Below are 21,456 nucleotides of genomic sequence, written 5' to 3' on the forward strand. Positions count from 1 at the left end.
TCTCTATGTTCAAAGATTGGCCACGCACATAAGTCTTTCCCTGATGTAAAGGTGGTCCAATGTCTTCTCCATGTTGTTGCCTCCCCACCCACTTTTGCAGGGTTGTTGTGTGAAAGCCAGTGGCAAGAGGCAGATAGATGCTACTGTGCTATTATTACTATTATCAACATGATGCATGTTTGATGAGAGCTGAAGTCTAGGTTGGGATAATTTCCCTGAAGTTATGACTAGAGAAAAATTCCCTTTTGGTCTGGCCTTTGTAACGTTGTTCTAACAATGCCAGGAATGTATCTGGCGTCCGTTTTTATAGAACTCAAAGAGATTAACAGATGTGATCCAATTATCCTCCGAAATCCCTGGATGTACCAGGCAGCAAAGCATATTCAACCAACAGAAACAGTTGGATCACCAGGATTGAGGTGAAAGGTTCTTTTCAAATCATATCTTTATTTGTGCTGGAAACACGAGACTTTTTACCTTTCAGCCAGGCCTTGTCTTCATAGAGCAAGGTATGTTGTGGCTTAACTCAGTCTCCCAAAGACAAACTTCCCCCTTAAGGGACTGTACTTCTCCATACTATAATGAAAGTGCAGTTCTCAAGGTCTACACTTACTCTTATTATTGTTTTGTGTTGTTGTTGTTGTTGTTGTTGGTAGAGTGAACATTTGAGTGGTGAGGGACAGAGAGGAAGAGAGAAGGGGGGAGAATCTTAAGCAGGCTCCAGGCTTAGCTTAGAGCCTGACAGGGGGCATGATCTCAAAACCCTGAAATCATGACCTGAACTAAAATCAAGAGTTGGACACTCAACTGACTGAGTGACCCAGGTGCCCCTACCCTTATCCTGCTTGCTTATAGAATCAAATAAAATCAAATCAGAACCTGAGCCAGAATGTTCTAGAGTTCCTTACCTTAAAAGCAACTGAAAAACAGGATGAGAGTTACGATTAGGGCTGGCATATGATTTATCTTGCCAAATGGCACTCTTACCCCACAACAGCTTAACGGTCCTGGGGAAACCAGGGTCCTGTATGTACTCATCTAACAATGGTGGTGGCAGCGGAGTGTAATTTCCCAGAGTTGAGTGCTTGGCACATTTCACTCCTCAAGCTAATATGTAATAAAGTCCTATTGTAGGTGCTTTGGGAGAAATAGATACACATCTCTTACCCTCAAGAAGTTTATAGTGTTGAGAAAGAGATGGCTGTTATTGAGTCAAAACAATACTGAAACAATACTGGTATGTTCTTATTTTAGTCTCTATTCTCATGATGTTAATCTGATAGATTATCTGTACTTCTTTATCTGAAAGGAAATGCTGTAATATCTTTGTTAACATCATTTTAGTGAGATATATTTTACAGAAATTCAGTTCTCTTTATGAAATGTTTTTCTTTCCTAGTTGACTTTAGAGATTTCTTTTTTTTTTCCAAATATATTAATATGGGCCAGAACAATACTAGGTCTGACAAATATTTGAACAATTAAATAAGGAATTACTTTTTTTTTTAAACAGAATTGTATTCACTTATGTAAGCAAACATATATACAATTGTGTAGTTCTTTCAAGTTTACAAATTAACATAAATGGTCATTCAAATATGCACCAGGGCAGGGGTCTTCTCTGTCTTGTTCTCAAGGAAAACTCTAGCACCTAGAGCAATAACATTGGGGTCTGGTACATTGGGGCTACTTAATAGATACTTGAAATGAGTAAATTTCCTGTAATATTTGTATTAATTTTGTCCAGGGGGTCATTTATTCAAATAAAACCTTACTCAGATTTAGCAAAGAAAACTGATTGTAGTAGAATTTTTGCATCTAAAATGGGGGCATGGTTGTGAAGTCTGTCCTCCTATCTTTTATAACCCCTGTTCTTTGGAGCAGATATGAAGACTCCTCATCAAAGATGGGAAACCGTGGAGAATACGGCATTACATCACATAAAGGCAGAGAGCTCATTTTGTCCACAAATGAAGAAAATGAGGCTCAGTGAGTTTAAGTAAAATGCCAAAGGCTGTTGTGTGAAGGGACTGGGCTAGGCACTCAGACCTCTTGGCTCCAGGGCAGAGATTTTCCTATTATAGCCAGAGCTAGCTTAAGGGGAGTGAGAAGTGGGTTAGCCCAGTAGCCTTGGAAGAAGCCAGTTTGCCTGGGCTGGACATTACTGAGAATGTAATAGAAGATAACAGGAAAGAAAAAATTAGCAGAACTCTCCCCTGAAAGACTACTGACTTTGTTGGAAGAAGTATTGTGGTCAGTCATGGGCGTGAGATGCTGAATTCCCCTCATCTTGTTGTGTTTGGGAAACGCAGATAGTCCTGAAATTGCTTTTAAGGAAGGTTGGATGGTTTGGGGTTTGTGTCATTGGTTTGAGTTTGCGGATTTGGGGCTAGACTTGCTATTCGAAGAACTGAAGAGAGTGCTTTCCTTCAAATAAACGTCGAATATTTGTTTAAAGAATCTCAGTGTGAAAGGGTGCTAAATGATTGCCCCCTTAGGATTCAAAAGTCTAGATCCAGTCCAGATGATCAAACTCTGACTTTCTCATTTGCAAGTCGGGAATCGAGACCCTATCCCTTTGGAAAAATAAATATGTTAGATTCATCACAACAGAAATATGTTGTGATATTGTAATCATCTAGATAAATAGATTGCAAGGTTTTTTCTAATTTTTTTTTTTACCTGAAAGAAGGTAAAACTATACCAACCTGGTAATAACTTTTAGGGAATTAAACTGCAGTTTGGGACCACTTAAAAAAGTTTAAAATTGGCTCAGTCTACAAAAAAATCAATAATCAATATCCTGAATGTTTCTTATGCTCTTATGGTACTATTTTCCAAACATTTTTGATTATAGCATACTATAAGAAATATATTTGATATCACAGTATACACATAAATTAATACAATTGAAAAAACCCCAAAGCATTATGAAATGCTTCTTACCTTTACTATGTATTGCACTTTTATGTTTTTTACTCTGTTTTGTTTAAAAAGTGCTAGTCATGACCCTCTGAAGTGATATCATGACTGTAATGAGTCATTACACAAAATGTACAAATCAATGCTGTAAACAATATGAGAGGAATTGAAGATAAAGGGAGAGAGATCTGTAGTCTACTTGGGGAGAGAAAACTAATTTACAAACCATTGGAGCATATTTTTTTCTTTATTAAGTTTTTTATTAATTTTTTTATTAAAAAAATTTTTTTCAAGATTTTATTTATTTACCCGAGAGAGAGAGCCCACAAGCGGAGGGAGGAGCAGAGCGGCAAGCAGATTCCCCACTGAGTGCAGAGCCCAATGCAGGGCCCCATCCTAGGACTCTGAGATCTGATCTAGATGAAGTCAGATGCCTAACAGACTGAGCCACCTAGGCACCCCTATTAAGTTTTTTTGTTTTGTTTTTTAATTCTGATATAATTAATATACAGCATTATATAAGTCTCAGGTACAGAGATTCAACAATTCTATACATTGCTCAGTGCTCACCATGACAAACGTGCTCTTAATCCCCTTCACCTATTTCCCCCATCCCCCCACTCACCTCCCCTCTGGTAACCGTCTCTTTGTTCTCAGTAGATAAGAGTCTGTTTCTTGCTTTCTCTGTTTCTTAAATTCCACAAATGATAAAATCATATGGTATTTGTCTTTCTCTGACTGACCTATTTTGCTTATCATTATACTCTCTAGTTCTATTCATGCTGTTGCAAATGGCAAGATTTCATTCTTTTTTTATGGCTGAGTAATGTTCCTACATATATATATATATATATATATATATATATATGTCACATCACACCTTCTTTATCCATTCACATATCAGTGGACACTAGGACTGCTTCCATAGTTTGGCTCTTGTAAGTAATGTTTCAATAAACATAAGGGTGCATATATTACTTCAAATTAATGTTTTTGTATTCTTTGGGTAAATACTCAATAGTGCAATTACTGGATCATAAAAAATTAATTTCTTGAGGAGCCTCTATACTGTTTTCTACAGTGGCTCAACTAGCTTGCATTCCCACCAACAATGCATGAAGTTTCCTTTTTCTCTACATCCTTGCCAACACTTGTTTCTTGTGTTTTTTATTTTAGCAATTTTGATAGGTGTGAGGTGATATTTCATTGTAGCTTTGATTTGCATTTCCCTGATGATGAGTGATGTTGGTCATGTTTTCATGTCTGTTGCCCATCTGGATGTCTTCTTTGAAGAATGTCTGCTCGTATCTTCTGCCTTTTTTTCTTTTCTTTTTCTTTTTTTTTTAGAGGGAGAGAGGCAGAGGGAGCGGGAGAGAGAAAATCTTAAGCAGGCTCCACACCCAGTGCAGAACCTGACATGGGTCTTGACCTCAACCCTGAGATCATGACCTGAGCCAAAATCAAGAGTTGGATGCTGGGGGCGCCTGGGTGGCTCAGTGGGTTAAAGCCTCTGCCTTCAGCTCAGGTCATGATCTCAGGGTCCAGGGATCAAGCCCCTCATTGGGATCTCTGCTCAGCAGGGAGCCTGCTTCCCTTTCACTCTCTGCCTGCTTCTCTGCCTGCCTCTCTGCCTACTTGTAATCTCTTTGTCGAACAAATAAATAAAATCTTAAAAAAAAATAAAGGAGGCTACAAAGTAAAATTTAGAAGTAATAAAAATGCATCGTGTCAGTGTTTAATGGACAGTGTTTTTTCTTTCTTAGTTGTCATTAATTGTCAGTGGCGTTTTACACTCATGAGTGTTATAAGCAAATGCTAATTAAAACCACAACATTATACCACGACATATCTATCAGAATCGCTAAAATTGAAAAGACCAGTTGCTGGTAAGGGTGTGGCACAACAGGAACCTTCCTGCATTGCTGGAAGGAATGCAAATTATACAACTATTTTGGAAAACAGCTTGTTACTTAAAACACACCTAGTGTATGTCCCAGCAATTCCACTTCTGGGTATTAAACAAAGAGAAATGAAAACACACCCTCACAAAGACATGTAAGCAAATGTTCATAGTAGCCTCCAATGGGAAACAACCCAAATGTCTATGAACTGTGACTAGATAAATAAATTGTGGCATACCTGTATAATGAATTATTTTATTTAGCAATAAAAATGAATAAACTGTGGATACATACAGCATCATGGTTGAATCTCAAAGTGAAAAAAAAAGCCTGGTGCAGAAATCTTCATATTGTATCATGTCAATTATACGAAATTCTAGAAAAGGCAAAAACCCTGTCACCATATGGATAGGAAGCAGATCAGTAGTTGCCCAGGACCAGGCACTAGGGTGAAGAGACTCTATACAAAAGCGTGGGAGAAAACGGCCTGAAGCATTGGGAGTGTTGTCACGACGGTGGTGGTGGTCACACAACTAAATGTGTTGGTCAAAGCTCATTGAATTTTATGCTTAAAATTGGTATTTTTTTGTATGTAAATTATACATTACGAAAGCTGACCTAAAAAAGGCAAATAGAAAATTGACGGTATCTTAGATTTTGAATACATGCAATATGGATTTTTCTCTATTTTTAAAACTATTTAAATTTGTATTTAAAATACAGAGAATAGGTGCACCTGGGTGGCTCAGTGGGTTAAAGCCTCTGCCTTCGGCTCAGGTCACATGATCCCAGGGTCCTGGGATGGAGTCCTGCATCAAGCTCTCTGCTCAGCAGGGAGCCTGCTTCCTCCTCTCTCTGCGCCTTCCTCTCTGCCTACTTGTGATCTCTCTCTCTGTCAAATAAATAAATAAAATCTTAAAAAAAAATAAAATACAGAGAATAATAAGAGCAGAAGGAGGGAGCAATTACTTGCATTTCACAGCACAAAACAACCATTTAATGGAGAGGCAACATGGTGGGTCTGGGGGGTGGGAAAAGAAAAAAACGAAACAAGATGGGATCAGGATGGAGACAAACCATAAGAGACTCTTAATCTCATAAAACAAACTGAGGGTTGCTGGGGGGAAGGGAGTAGGGAGAGGTTGGTGGGGTTATGGACACTGGGGAAGGTATGTGCTATGGTGAGTGCTGTGAAGTGTGTAAACCGGCGATTCACAGACCTGTACCCCTGGGGCTAATAATACATTATATGTTAATAAAAAATAAAAAAAATTATAAAACAAAGAAACAACCAAACACAAAACCATTTAAAAATTTTAAAGTGTTAGGGTTTTTTTCCCATTACTCTTTTTTCCCCTATGTTTGGTTGTCTCATAAAGGACGTTCCTAACTTCCTTCCTTGTGGAGTTGATGGTAGATACTGTACAAATCGAATGAGAGGTTTTGTGGTGTTCCTGGTTGTTGATATTATTATTTATGCTGATATATCCCAAAAAAGTTCATGTTTGGGCTCTTGTAACATCTCTGTGCAATAGGAATCAAAGACCTAGAAATGTTCACAGTAATTATTTTAAACCCATGTGTCCCAAAGACGCTAAATTTGATCATTGAGAAAGAACTCTAGTACAGAACTAAACTATATTATTTAGAGGAAATGTTAGAACCAGGGCCTGAAGATAGGAATCATTAGATAATTAGTTATATGTAATAGTTGGTAAGAGTGGACCTTGTTGATAGTGGCTTTGTGGAACCTTTCAGTTTGATTTTATTGTTGGCTTAGAAAATTTACATAACTGATAATATAGGCTTTCCTCAGCAATAAAGGGATTTGCAGTCACATAGATCGAATCATTCTCCATGTGTCTTCCTGTTCATACTTACCTTATAAAGTTGATAAGGGCAGAGGCTTTAGCATATTTGCATATTGCTTTGTGGTTATAAGCTGAGGCTTAGCAAGGGTTGGGGTGAGGAAGTTTTAAGGGGGAAGGTCTAGATCCCAACCCTTGGAATACAGAGCTATTCTGACACTGAATTTTTGATGCACCTTGCTTTGTATAATAAATTGTGTTTCACAGATTTCTTTGTAGCTGTGAATGGAGTGAAATGGAGGCCTCCTTGGGATCCAGTGACCTGTCCTAACACCCAGGTGGAGGCCAATGTTCCTAAGGACAGAGTAGGGGTCGGGGAGAGTGGGTTCCAGATACGATCCTCTTCTGATACTGACAGAGCCCAGCAGCTTCTCAATGCGGAGCTATTTATTCTAAGGCTACAGACTTCTGAACTTTAGTTTCTGAACCCTGGGTCTCTATGTCTTCCAGTGAGAACTTAGTGTAAGTTTCTTGCTTGAGTGTCTACTGTATACTCGGGGCTTTTCATAGCTCATCTCATTTAACCCTTACAACTACCACAAGAGACAAGTCTTTTTCTCATTTCCATTTCAGAGGTAAGGAACCCAAGGATTTAAGAAAGTTGAGGGTCTTGTCCAAAGCCACACAGCTAGTCGGTGAAAACTTGGAATCCCTTTGCGATCACATGGGGAATTTGTTTCTGTTCCATTTGAGAAAAGGAGCCAATACTTTCTAACTCACATAAGAGAAAGGAATCTGCTTTCATCACCCATGCTCCCATGTAAACTTATTTTTTCAGCCTCATTTCCCTCAGAATTTTAGACTTCAGTCCTCTCTCTTCTATTCTTATGGTGTAAGAGCTTGGACAAGTCACCCTTTCCTCTTTTTCTATAAGAAAGAAAAAAGTTACCCAAAGAAACTTTAAGCCAGTTACTTTACTTCCCTAACCCCTAGTTTGTCTATCTGTAAAGTGGGGACAACAACAATACTGATCTCATCAGGCTGAAGTGGAAGTTGGGTGGAAACAGTGTGGGTAAAGCAATGAATAAAGTCAGGATTCCAGATTGTTCTTACTGCTGCTGTGTTTAGAGAATTCTTTCGCATGCAAAGGAAAGTGAGGACAGAAGTTTGTATGTAGCAATGTTTTTCCCTTCTTGTACCTAACCTTGATGAACAGAGAACTTCAGGGCTGTTGTTTTCATCTGAAAAATTCTTCTAACTCCCTTGCTTTCTGTTTTGAGAGTAGGGAAATAAATTTAGAGAAAACTGATTAGCCATGAAGATTATAGACTGGAGATGCTAGAGGAAATATGTTCAGTTTTTTCTCAGTCTGGTTTGGTTAAACAGTGAAAGGAAAGCCTTTTGCTGTCTTTTAGTGCTGGATAGCAAAACTATAACCAGGGTTTTGAAATATGAAAGGTGTTAATATTTGTATGTATCTAAGTGAAAGTAGTTTTTATGTGTTGCATAATTACTAAATGCCCATTTGTCCCCTCCCCCTTTTTTGGTTTGTTTTAGAATATGAAGGAAAGGGTGTGTATTTGAGATATAGAGCTTCCCATTGGTGCATTTGTAATTAAAAGACCTGTATTAATGGCACAGCTTCCATTTTAATTCAACAAGCATTTATTACAAAGTATCAAATTGCAGGGAAGGACAGATGACTAAAGACACCATCTCTGCAAAGTAGTAATTTAAGGAAGGAAAAGAGGGAAAGGAAGAACATCACATGTGCACAGCTGATTGGGAAAGGCAGATCTGCCCCTGTGTCAGGCAAAGAGCTTTGCCTGTTATGGGCTGCTGATGACAGGAGCTCTGCTCTGCCTCTTTGGGGATGAAGGGTGTGTGACCCCTGCGGGCCACACGTGAGATGCCTTCCGGCCTGGCCTCCCTTCCAAAAATAATTTCCTTTCAATGGACCAAACTTAGTCAGAAGACTTCACCTCTCTTGATAGTGTTTTTATCCAGCTGGGGTCTGGTGGTTTTACTCCAGCAACTTGTTTTATGGCTTGAGTTCTGCCCTTGATTATGTAATCTTTGACTATTTTATCATCCTTCACTTCCCTTTTTCTTGCACTTTGAGATGCAGAGCAAGTCACAGAGTGTACAGTGATGAGAAATGTAGTGAGTGAGTATGGAAGAAATGGAATTTGTAGCTACTGTAATAGGTGACAGGCTGTGTCCCCAAGAAGGAAGATTTCTGTGTCTCCTCCAGGCAGCCCTGCCCAAGGAAGGCCTCTAGCTTTTTCGGAGTAGCCTGGCTGATGGACAAGCTCCAGTCTTACATATGATAAATTAGAAAGACCCCTCCACCTTCGAAAAGTATCCTTCCAGGTAATTCAGGAGATCCAGAGAGTAAGCTTCCTTGTGAGAGGACAGGAACCTAGTCCTAAAGATAGCTCCTGGAAATTTCTAGATAATGCTATTTTCTTACTTCTAGAGCAATTCAGAGACTGTTGTAAGAGCTTTGTCGAGTATCCCCAGTGCACGGTCCAAGCCAAGTGAAAGCTCCCAATTAGAACATCGAAGCTTTGATGCCAATTAAAAATAAATGATGCTGTTTATGATAGAGTTGTACATGGAGGGGGGGAGGAGGAATAGACCAGAAAGAGGGACGTTAAAAGCTTGACATTTAAAAATATGAGCAAACTTCATTAATAAATGAATGAATATTTCAGAGAGTATAGTTGCTGAGCTCAAGCCTAAAATTCTAACAGGGAATATAGGGTTTTCAAGTGAAAAGTGCATTAATAAAAAAAGGAGGTGGAAAGGGAAATAGATAAAGGTTACGATTTTTGAGGTTACAAAGTTGAGGTGATTTAAGGACAGAAGAAAAATTCAGCTGTGTTTCCAGTTGGCAATATATTGCAAATTGTTATTCAGGTAAATCAGCTTTGGTTATACCCAAACACAGAGCTTCTCAAAAAATCAGAAAGCAATTAATGTGTTTAAGTTTATATTTGTATTGCTGAATGCCGATAGGTTGGTTTTCCATTTTCCTTCTTGAGAAGGCTTAATTTTTCTTTAGGTAGTTGAGGACTTCTACTTATCCTTGAGTAGAGAGATGCTACCTAAAGTGTCCTCAATTTTACATTTTAAACAAGTTTATTGTTTTGAGTGGCTAGTTCTCTTGCAGCCTCTTAATGTCAATCACAACTTCTTTTTAAAGAAGATTTTATTTATGAGAGAGAGAGAGCACACAAGCTGGGAGGAGGGGCAGAGGGAGAACGAGAAGCAGATTCTCTGTGGAGCAGGGAGCCCAATGCGGGGCTCCATCCCGGGACCCTGGGATCACGACCTGAGCTGAAGGCAGAGGCTTTAACCCACTGAGCCACCCAGGCGCCCCAACTTCTCCTGACATTCTGTTGTAGATCCTACATAGCACCAAGTGGAGTGGAGGTACTTCTTTTCAGACAAGCTCTGGAAGAATAAAAGGAAAAATTCTCTTTAAATGTGAATAGAGAAACAATGCATGGTGAACAATTTCCCCTAACAAAGTGCACCAGGGCATGCTTTCTTTTCTATTACATTTTTAATAAAATCTTATGTGGAAAGAGACAAAGCAAAAGAAATTATTTTCCAGAAACACCAGATGTTGACCCACCTGTCTGGTTACGGTTAAGAGGTCTAATCTTGTAGTTAGGTAAATACCTTAAATCACATGCCATTCCTGCATTGTTAGAATGAGTCCAAAGCTGAAGTTCTGTTCAGAAATGGGAGCGTGTCGGTTTATCTCCTGTAGACTATTTGTGTACTGCTCCTACACAGGTAGGCCTCCACCAAGAGCTGCCGTCATCTGTGCAAAGCCAGATTCCAGGTTCGCTACTCATCAACACTGACTCACCTCGGGCCTCCATTCCCTAATTTGGGATCATCGTGTCCACTTAATAAACAGGTTCCGCCTATGAAATGACACACTGCATATGAAGCGGCTGGCACCTGGGGAGCACTCAGTGATGTTAGCTGCTGTCTCTCTCCTTCCTTCTGTTACAATATATATATATTTTTTAAAGATTTTATTTATTTGACAGACAGAGATCACAAGTAGGCAGAGAGACAGGCAGAGAGAGAGGAGAGTGGAGGAAGCAGGCTCCCTGCTGAGCAGAGAGCCCGATGTGGGGCTCGATCCCAGGACCCTGGGATCATGACCTGAGCTGAAGGCAGAGGCTTTAACCCACTGAGCCACCCAGGTGCCCCCTTCTGTTACAATATTGACTCAATCTCCCTTAAACATTATTATCGCCTTATTTATTAGCTGAAGGGCCTAGAGTACTGATTCATTCTTGTATTGAATGTGCATTCAGAAATATTAGTTTCCTATTATGTTATGCAACAATGAATAAAGAGATGATCTCTGCTTCCAAGAAGTTCCTAGTCTAATGAGCCAAACTGATGATGGAATTTAACGCTGTCTTTTAACTAAGTTGCAAATATCTGTTCCCATTTCAAGTACATCATCTTTCCTTATTGAGTTACAGGGTCCCTTTACTCAGAGATAATTGACATTGGCGGAACACCAGAACTCCATGGGCATTTTCTTAAAAACACTAATGCCTGGGCTTTGCCTGGATCTGTGACGTTAGAACTCTGGGTAAGGGTGTGTCTAAAAGGTTTCCAGGTGCAACTGGAGATAGAAATTACTGGGCTAGAGCCAAGCCAAACTTGACCTCCAGGCCTTATTCCACTTGTCACTCTTTTGTTCCCCTTCCATTTGAGTGCGCCATTCCTTTCTCTTTTCTCTGTCACTGTCCTGTGTGACCTTCAGAAGGCGGCTTCAAATATGCTGTTCTGTGATTCACAACTAGATTACAGTCCCTGTTCTGTGTGGTGCTCTCTATGCTCCCTATGTGGTACTTCTATGCCCGATTTTTCCATTTGGACATATCGACAAGTGAAATTTATAAAAATTTTCTTTGCCTTTTGCTTTTGTGTGTTTTATTTCCCTAATCAGTGTGGAGTCTTCTTGTGGAAGAGGTCAATGGTCTATTTTTTTGGACAGAATTTCACAAGTATTTTTATACTGCTTGAGGCTGCTGTGGGCACTCCACAAATCATCTCCGCCAACTGACTCACTTCTGCTAAGCTGACTTTTTCCTCCAGACTCCTCTGATGTTAGCAGCTGTGGAATCTCAACATGAATTATTGAGCTCTTAACTTGATTTCCAACTCCAAATTTTAATCTTTTCATCAGTCAGTTCTTTGGAATTTAATCTTCCTTCCTTCCCACTAGTCCAAATGAAATATATAAAAATTTCTTATCTTTAGGCAGTTTTGGAGAAGGTACCTGCATTAATTAAATCCAAATATAATAAAAGCTATAGCTCTGAACCATACTCTGCTAATCATCTTAAAGACAGGGACCATGACATATTTCTCTTTGTGTCCCAGACACATGGACAAGTACCTGGCATACTACAGGTTCTCAGTCAAGCTTGTTGAATTAATTACTTCAGTCCTTGGTCAAATTCAACTTCATTAACAGAGACATTCTGAATTTATCTGTCTTGCAGATTATTTGAGAAATCGGATGCATTTCTTTAAAGTTTTTTTGTTTTGTTTTGTTTTGTTTTTAATTTGACAGAGATCACAAGTAGGCAGAGAGGCAGGCACAGAGGGAGAGAGGAGGAAGCAGGCTCCCCATTGAGCAGAGAGCCCGATGCGGGGCTCGATCCCAGGACCCTGGGATCATGACGTGGTCCAAAGGCAGAAGCCTTTGGCAGAGCTTCGGCAGAGCCGAGCCACCCCTCGGATGCATTTCTAATAGCAATATTTCTCTGCATTTATTTTCTTATTACTCATAAGTTCTGGGAATCTGACTTCCTTGTTTTATATACTGTGCCTCCCTTAGCTTTTTAGTTCACTCACATTCTTTTGAATTTTGTGTTGGCTCATGTTGGTCATTGATCTGTCTGGCTGTCTGTGGATCTGTGAATATCTAACACCATACCTAAACAGGACCATTCTGAGTTATTGCACTTAATGCACTTAATTTATTTCCTGAAGCTTATTAAAGAAAACATGGAAAATGTGAAAAAATAAAGTCAGTGAATTATTCACTCAGAGACCATCACTGGGAATTGGTGAATTTCTTGTATCTGCACATTTTTTTTTTTAAGTAAAAAGGACCACAAACTTTATTAAAAGTCAGTAAAGGTAACATATAGTATGTATAGATGGCACATGGTGCCAATTTTATTTGCAGTTATTATAGTACTCCAACTCATGTTTACACGTTACACCTTTGCCGCAGCCTTGGCTAAATCTGGAACTAGTGCAGAATTGAGCTGTGCCAGCGTGCTGATCTTCGCAGGCTTGGATGTGGCATACTTGTTCTAGATGGTCATGTGCTTTGTAAGCCTACGGTTCACCATGACTATATTCTTAGCCAGGTGTTGCATAACACTTAGAAGGGATTCTTCAGTGTATGATAGATAATGCTGTAGAGTTGGTGTCCATTCACCGTTATCAAGAATTTTCAGTGCTAAGCAAAAAGCTCCTGCTGCAGTCTGAGAAGGAAAGTGCACCATATCGTAATCCAACATAGTTCCATCAGGTATTTGGCCAAAGTATGTTGCTCAACATCAACCTCTGCGATCTTAGATGCTCTCCGAAGGAAATGCAGGGGTAGAGGGCGGCCCAGACCAAAATTTAAAGATCTTAGAATCTTCATTTCCATTTGTCTGATTTGGTGCTTAGTCTAAGTGTTGTCAGTCACAAAGGCAAAGTCACCAATTTCTGGAGGGTACATTTCTTCATATTTGCTTGCAATAAACATGGCAGTGACACCAACCAGCTGCAGCATCTTCTTGGGCACACAATTATTCTGCATGAACCAATCAATAATGGAAACAGTCATGTACATGGTCTCCTGAAGTAACCTAAACTTCATCTGAACCTGTACTAACCAGTCAATAAGGACAGCTCTCATGTTTCCAGTGACTTCACGACCCAGTAGGTATTTTGGTCTGATGGCTTGCTCTTCCTCAACTTGTCTCAAATAAGCATAAATATCTTTCACATATTCACTACAAAGGTTTGGATCAGCTCCATCTTCGGCATCCACATCATTCACTGCAAGAATTACATCAGAGAATGCCTGACACAGATATTCTTCTGCAGGGGCACATCCAGATGTTTCCATTGGGCTTGGAGAGGGAGTGTCAACCAAAATAGGCTCAGGCGAAAGTTTTTCTTCTTTAACGGGCTCAGGTTCTGGCTCAGGTTCTGGCACAGGCTCGGGTGCCTTCTCCAGAGGTTTAGGTAGTTTTTTAGCAATAACTTTTCCAGGAACCAAAGTTTTTACTTCCTTTTTCAGAGGCAGTTTGGCCTGTGGTTGTTCGCTGACTTTGTTACCAATGTCTCCGAGGGCTCTTCTCGGCCTCAGCCCGGGCTTGGAGGCCGCAGTCGTGCCCAGAGGCACACGCTTTGCCCCGCCATGCTGATCTTCACCTTATTTTCCACATTAACTTTTGCGTTCCTGGTGACCCGGAGCACCATGGCTTCTTCTTCACCAGGGAGCAGCTCAGTGGGGAGAAGCAGAGCACAGGAGTCACCCAACCAGCCCATATCTGCACACTTTTAAAGCAGAGTTGTGATTTAAAATTCAACTGTTCACTCAGTTTTATAATTTGGATTATTTCTTAATATTTTAAATTATGTATTTTTCAAAGGTTAATAAACCCTTTGTTCTATTTAAAGAATCTATTATATACTAATATATAGGTATATAATAATTTCAATAAATCATTGTCTTGTTGAACTTTTGGATTGTATTCTGGTTTTTTATTACTGTTAATCCTGTGATGATCATCTTCATGCATAAAGAGTTTTCTATAAATAGCATTATGTTCTAGAAGCTGTGGCCAGGAGGATGTGTATTTTGAAGTTCTTGATACATGTGAATAGTTTATATGTCTCTAGGAATGCATCCATTTCTTCCAGATTGTCAAATTTGCTGGCATATAGTTGCTCAAAATATGTTCTTATAATTGTTTGTATTTCTTTGGTGTTGGTTGTGATCTCTCCTCTTTCATTCATGGTCTTATTTATTTGGGTCCTTTCTCTTTTCTTTTTGATAAGTCTGGCCAGGTGTTTATCAATCTTATTAATTCTATCAAAGAACCAACTAGATTTGTTCTACTGTTTTTTTGGTTTCTATTTCATTGATTTCTGCACTGATCTTTATTATTTCTCTTCTCCTGCTGGGTTTAGGCTTTCTTTGCTGTTCTTTCTCCAGCTCCTTTAGGTGTAGGGTTAGGTTGTGTATTTGAGACCTCTCTTGTTTCTTTTTTTTTTTTTTATTAATTTATTTATTTTTATTTGCTTATTTACAGCATAACAGTGTTCATTGTTCTGGCATCACACCCAGTGCTCCATGCAGTACGTGCCCTCCCTATTACCCACCACCTGGTTCCTCAACCTCCCACCACACCCCACCCCCTCCCACCGCCCCTTCATAACCCTCTGGTTGTTTTTCAGAGTCCACAGTCTCTCATGGTTCATCTCCCCTTCCAGTTTCCCTCAACTCCCTCTCCTCTCCATCTCCCCATGTCCTCCATGTTATTTGTTATGCTCCACAAATAAGTGAGACCATATGATACTTGACTCTCTCTGCTTGACTTATTTCGCTCAGCATAATTTCTTCCAGTCCTGTCCATGTTGCTACAAAAGTTGGGTATTCGTCCTTTCTGATGGAGGCATAATACTCCATTGTGTATATGGACCACATCTTCCTTATCCATTCATCCGTTGAAGGGCATCTTGGTTCTTTCCACAGTTTGGCGACCGTAGCCATTGCTGCAATAAACATTGGGGTACAAATGGCCCTTCTTTTCACTACATCTGTATCTTTGGGGTAAATACCCAGCAGTGCAATTGCAGGGTCATAGGGAAGCTCTATTTTTAATTTCTTCAGGAATCTCCACACTGTTCTCCAAAGTGGCTGCACTAACTTGCATTCCCACCAACAGTGTAAGAAGGTTCCCCTTTCTCCACATCCTCTCCAGCACACGTTGTTTCCTGTCTTGCTAATTTTGGCCATTCTAACTGGTGTTAGGTGGTATCTCAATGTTGTTTTAATTTGAATCTCCCTGATGGCTAGTGATGATGAACATTTTTTCATGTGTCTGATAGCCATTTGTATGTCTTCGTTGGAGAAGTGTCTATTCATATCTTCTGCCCATTTTTTGATATGATTATCTGTTTTGTGTGTGTTGAGTTTGAGAAGTTCTTTGTAGATCCTGGATATCAACCTTTTGTCTGTACTGTCATTTGCAAATATCTTCTCCCATTCTGTGGGTTGCCTCTTTGTTTTGTTGACTGTTTCCTTTGCTGTGCAGAAGCTTTTGATCTTGATGAAGTCCCAAAAGTTCATTTTTGCTTTTGTTTCCTTGGCCTTTGGAGACTTATCTTGAAAGAAGTTGCTGTGGCTGATATCGAAGAGGTTACTGCCTATGTTCTCCTCTAGGATTCTGATAGATTCCTGTCTCACGTTGAGGTCTTTTATCCATTTCGAGTTTATCTTTGTGAACGGTGTAAGAGAATGGTCGAGTTTCATTCTTCTACATATCGCTGTCCAGTTTTCCCAGCACCATTTATTGAAGAGACTGTCTTTTTTCCATTGAATATTTTTTCCTGTTTTGTCGAAGATTATTTGACCATAGAGTTGAGGGTCCATATCTGGGCTCTCCACTCTGTTCCACTGGTCTATGTGTCTGTTTTTATGCCAGTACCACGCTGTCTTGGTGATCACAGCTTTGTAGTAAAGCTTGAAATCGGGTAACGTGATGCCGCCAGTTTTGTTTTTGTTTTTCAACATTTCCTTGGCAATTCGGGGTCTCTTCTGGCTCCATACAAATTTTAGGATTATTTGCTCCAGCTCTTTGAAAAATATCGGTGGAATTTTGATCGGAATGGCATTAAAAGTATAGATTGCTCTAGGCAGTATAGACATTTTAACAATGTTTATTCTTCCAATCCAAGAGCATGGAACGGTCTTCCATCTTTTTGTGTCTTCTTCAATTTCTTTCATGAGTGTTCTGTAGTTCCTCGAGTACAGAGACCTCTCTTGTTTCTTAAGAAAGGCTTGTATTACTACATACTTTCCTCTCAGGACCGCCTTCGCTGTGTCCCACGGATTTTGAACCATTGTGTTTTCATTATCACTTGTTCCCATGAATTTTTTCAATTCTTCTTTAATTTCCTGGTTGACCCATTCATTCTTTAGTAAAGATGCTCTTTGGTCTCCATTTATTTGAGTTCTTTCCAACTTTCCTCTTGTGATTGAGTTCTAGCTTCAGAGCATCGTGGTCTGAAAATATGCAGGGAATGATCCCAATCTTTTGGTACTGGTTGCGACCTGATTTGTGACCCAGGATGTGATCTATTCTAGAGAATGTTCCATGTTCCATGTACACTAGAGAAGAGTGTGTATTCTGTTGTTTTGGGATGGAATGTTCTGAATATATCTGTGATGTATATCTGGTCCAGTGTGTCATTTAAGGCCTTTGTTTCCTTGTTGATCTTTTGCTTGGATGTTGTCCATTTCAGTGATGAGGGTTTTCAAGTCCCCTACTATTACTGTATTATTGTTTATGTGTTTCTTTGATTTTGTTATTAGTTGGTTTATATAATAGGCTGCTCCCATGTTAGGGACATAGATATTTAAAATTGTTAGATCTTCTTATTGGACAAACCCTTTGAGTATGATATAGTGTCCTTCCTCATCTCTTATTATAGTCTTTGGCTTAAAATATAATTGATCTGATATAAGGATTGCTACCCCAGCTTTCTTTTGATGTCCATTAGCTTGGTAAATTGTTTTCCACCCCCTCACTTTAAATCTGGAGGTGTCTTTGGGTCTAAAATGAGTTTCTTGTAGACAGCATATTGATAGGTTTTGTTTTTTTTATCCATTCTGACACCTTTTGTCTTTTGATTGGGGTATTTAGCCCATTTACATTCAGGGTAACTATTGAAAGATATGAATTTAGTGCCATTGTATTGCCTAGAAGGTGACTGTTACTGTATATTGTCTCTGTTCCTTTCTGGTCTACAACTTTTAGACTCCTCTTTGCTTAGAGGACCCCTTTCAATATTTCCTATAGGGCTGGTTTGGTGTTTACAAATTCTTTTAGTTCTTGTTTGTCCTGGAAGCTTTTTATCTCTCCTTCTATTTTTGATGATAGCCTAGCTGGATATAGTATTCTTAGCTGCATGTTTTTCTCATTTAGTGCTCTGAATGTATCATGCCAGTTCTTTCTGGCCTGCCAGGTGTCTGTGGATAAGCTGCCAATCTAATATTTTTACCATTGTATGTTACAGACTTCTCGTCCTGAGCTGCTTTCAGGATTTTCTCTTTGTCACTAAGAGCTATAAGTTTTACTCTTAGATGATGGGGTGTGAACCTACATTTTTTATTTTGAGGGGGGTTCTCTGTGCCTCCTGGATTTTGATGCTTGTTCCCTTTGCCATATTAGGGAAATTCTCTACTATAATTCACTCCAATATATCTTCTGCCCCCCTCTCTCTTTATTCTTCTTCTGGAATCCCAATTATCCTAATATTGTTTTGTCTTATGGTATCACTTTTCTCTTGAGTTCTTCCCTTGTGGTCCAGTAGTTGTTTGTCTCTCTTTTGTTCAGCTTCTTTATTCTCTGCCATTTGATCTTCTATATCACTAATTCTCTCTTCTGCCTCATTTATCCTATCAGTAAGAGCCTCCATTTTTTATTGCACCTCAGTAAAATAGCTTTTTTGATTTCAGCTTGGTTAGATTTTAGTTCTTTTATTTCTCCAGAAAGGGCTTTTATTTCTCCAGACAGTTTTCTCTAATATCTTCCATGCCTCTTTTGAGCCCAGCTAGCACCTTGAGAATTTTCATTCTGAACGCTGGATCTGACATATTACCAATGTCTGTATTGATTAGGTCCCCAACCTTTGGTACTGCCTCTTTTTCTTTTTTTTTGTGGTGAGTTTTTCTGCCTTTTCACTTTATCCAGATAAGAATATATGAACAAGAGAATAAAATACTAAAAGGGTGTCAAAGGCCCCAGAAAAATGTATGCTAACCAAATCAAAAGAGACCCCAAATGGGGGGGGGGGGGAAGAAAGGAGGCAAAAAGAAATTTTTTAAAAATTCAAAAAAATGTATATATTAGTCTGGTGAATAGAACAGAGCCACCCACTTGATTTTAGGTGTATTTTGGTCTCTTAGAAGAAACTACTTCCCAAAATTTTAAAGAAATAAAAACTTTTATATATATACAAAAATAAGGGTAAACAGTGTGAAGGGATGGAATATGATTGTAAAGGTGAAAATTTTAAAAAAATTCTAAAAAAGGAATTGATAAGATAAGTTGGTTGGAAAAAGAAAGAAGAAAAAAGTGGAGAGAATTTTCTTAGGCTGGAGACTAGAACAAAGCCCTGTGCTAGATTCTGGGTATATTTTGATCTATTAGAAGACAGTGTATCCCAAAATTTTTTAGGAAAAAAACCCCTATATGTATATAAAAAATAAAGTTATATACAATGAAGGATAAAATATGACTATAATTATGAATGTTTAAAAGGATTTTTTAAAGAAAGGTATTATTAAGATAAACTAGTTACAAAAGGTTAAAAGAGGAAAGAGGAAAGGTTAAAAAAATTAGAATAAGAAAAAAATAAAATTAATTAAAATTTAAAATTAAATTTAAAAATTTAAATTTAATTAAATTTAAATTAAAAATTTAAAAATTTAAAATTAAAAAATAAAATTAATTAACTTTGCAAGACTAAAGAATTATGGGGAGAAAGCCATGAATTCCATGCTTTGCTTTCCCCTCCTCTGGAATTCCTCTGTTCTCCGTGATCAGTAAGCTTGGTCTTGGCTGGATGTTCTTGCTGATCTTCCGGGGAAAGGGCCTGTTGCAGTGATTCTCAAATGTCTTTTTCACAGGTGGAATTGCACTGCCCTTGCCAGGGGCCGGGCTAAGTAATCTGCTCAGGTTCACTTTGGGGAGCTTTTGTTCCATGAACACTTTCTGTACTGCTCTGGAGGACAGGAATGAAAATGGCAGCCTCCGGGGCCCCACTCCTCAGTGTGCCCTCGGAGAAAAGTGGTCAGTCTCTCCCATCTCCCTGGTCTCTGGCCGCTCTCCAAGCTCACCAGGGCTGTGACTGAGCATTTCTCTCTCTGGCACACAGCCCCATTTGGAGTCTCCAAACCCAGGAGATTCCTGCCATGCTCCTCTTCCAGTGGAGGAAGGTGGATCTCCCTGCATCTTTCACTTGTGGGGTCCCTGCTCAAAGGGCAGTGGTCCGACTATGCTGTGGAGCACAGTTTAAAGTGAGCCCAAGCTGAGGGCTCACTCCTTGGCTCCGTCTCTGTAGTCAGCTCCCCCACTCTGATACCTGCAAGCTCTGCTACCCTCAGACACTCCCGATCCTTCTATGACCCTGTGGGACCTCAGCCCACACTGTCCCCATGAGGGCTCCACCCCTGCCTCGCCTCTGGAGCAATGTCCCTCAGTGGAACAGACTTCTAAAAGTTCTGATTTTGTGCTCCATTGCTCCACTGCTTGCCAGGAGCCAGCCTCTCCCCCTGTGGTCTATGTTCCCGTTGCTTCAGATTCACTTCACACATCCTACCTTTCAGAAAGTGGTCAATTTTCTGTTTCTAGAATTGCTGCTCTTCTTCTCTTCAATCTCCTGTTGGGTTTGCAGGTATTCACAGTGGTTTGATATCTAGCTGAACTCCTGTGATTGGATGTCATCTCAGTCTGCTACTCCTCTGCCATCTTGACTCTCCCTTGATACATGTGAATAAAATGCTTCCCAAAAGATTGCAATCTTCCACATTCCTGACAATAGTACATCAGTATTTCCCCTTTTAATGAACTCTTGTCAGACTTAAGGACTTACTTATTTTAAGGGGCAGAGGGGTTCCCAAGCAGTCTCCACACTAGCGTGGAGCCTGATGTGGGGCTTGATCTCACCACCCCAAGATCATGACCTGGGCTAAAGTCAAGAGCCACCCAGGCACCCCTGAGGACTTATTTTTAATATCAAAAAGATAAGTTTTATTCTATTTAAGAATCCCCTTACAGAGTCCCACAGTGCACATGTCTTTATGATTTTACTCCACTCACTTTGGCATATTGCCACAGCTACATGTGAATCTTTCTACACCAATGCTACCCGGATGCAGTTGTTGCTAGGAAGAAACAGGTTACTTGGCTTGGTTTGAATGTGTTGCTCTGAGCATACAATAGAGGCTGGTAGGCATGAGCAGCTGTGGATTGCCTAAGAGAGATGCTCAAGACACCATGTGACATATGTGTTAGTATATTCCCAAAGAGAAACTGAAGCTTAATTCTTTGACTGGAGCTCTTTGAACAGGGTTTTGGATATGCAAGCTAGAGAAAGCTATAAAGTCATAGGGCATAACCTACAGACTTCTAAAAATGGAATTAATTTTTTTTAATAATAATAAAAGGCAATGTGGGTTCTTTGGATGACTTCATTTGACTCTGTTGATATCTTCAGGCCACTTCCATATTCCATTATCATGGTTGAATCCATTGTCACACCAAAAGAGATGAAATGTGGTTTTGGTTTTGACAACAGCATTGCTGCTATACAGTCAGAAGAAACTTTATTTACGGCCATGGCCAAGTTGGCTGAAGCACTGATTTTTAATATATCATGAAAGTAGACCAGATACCCATTAAAGTAGTGCTACATGGAGGAGAGGTTTTATAGAAAAATATGAGATACTCATTTTTCAAGGTACTAATCAAATGTCA

General features: G+C 39.5%; 1 long non-coding RNA gene and 1 pseudogene across 1 annotated transcript in view; one reads left to right on the top strand and one right to left on the bottom strand.

Annotated features, from left to right (window-relative positions):
* Positions 1-21,456, top strand: part of LOC123938647 — a 118,131-nt gene that overhangs the window by 35,413 nt on the left and 61,262 nt on the right. The window lies entirely within an intron of this gene.
* LOC123938646 lies at positions 12,904-14,167 on the bottom strand (annotated as a pseudogene).

Source organism: Meles meles, chromosome 3 (assembly GCF_922984935.1).
Source record: "Meles meles chromosome 3, mMelMel3.1 paternal haplotype, whole genome shotgun sequence".
NCBI lineage: Eukaryota > Metazoa > Chordata > Mammalia > Carnivora > Mustelidae > Meles > Meles meles.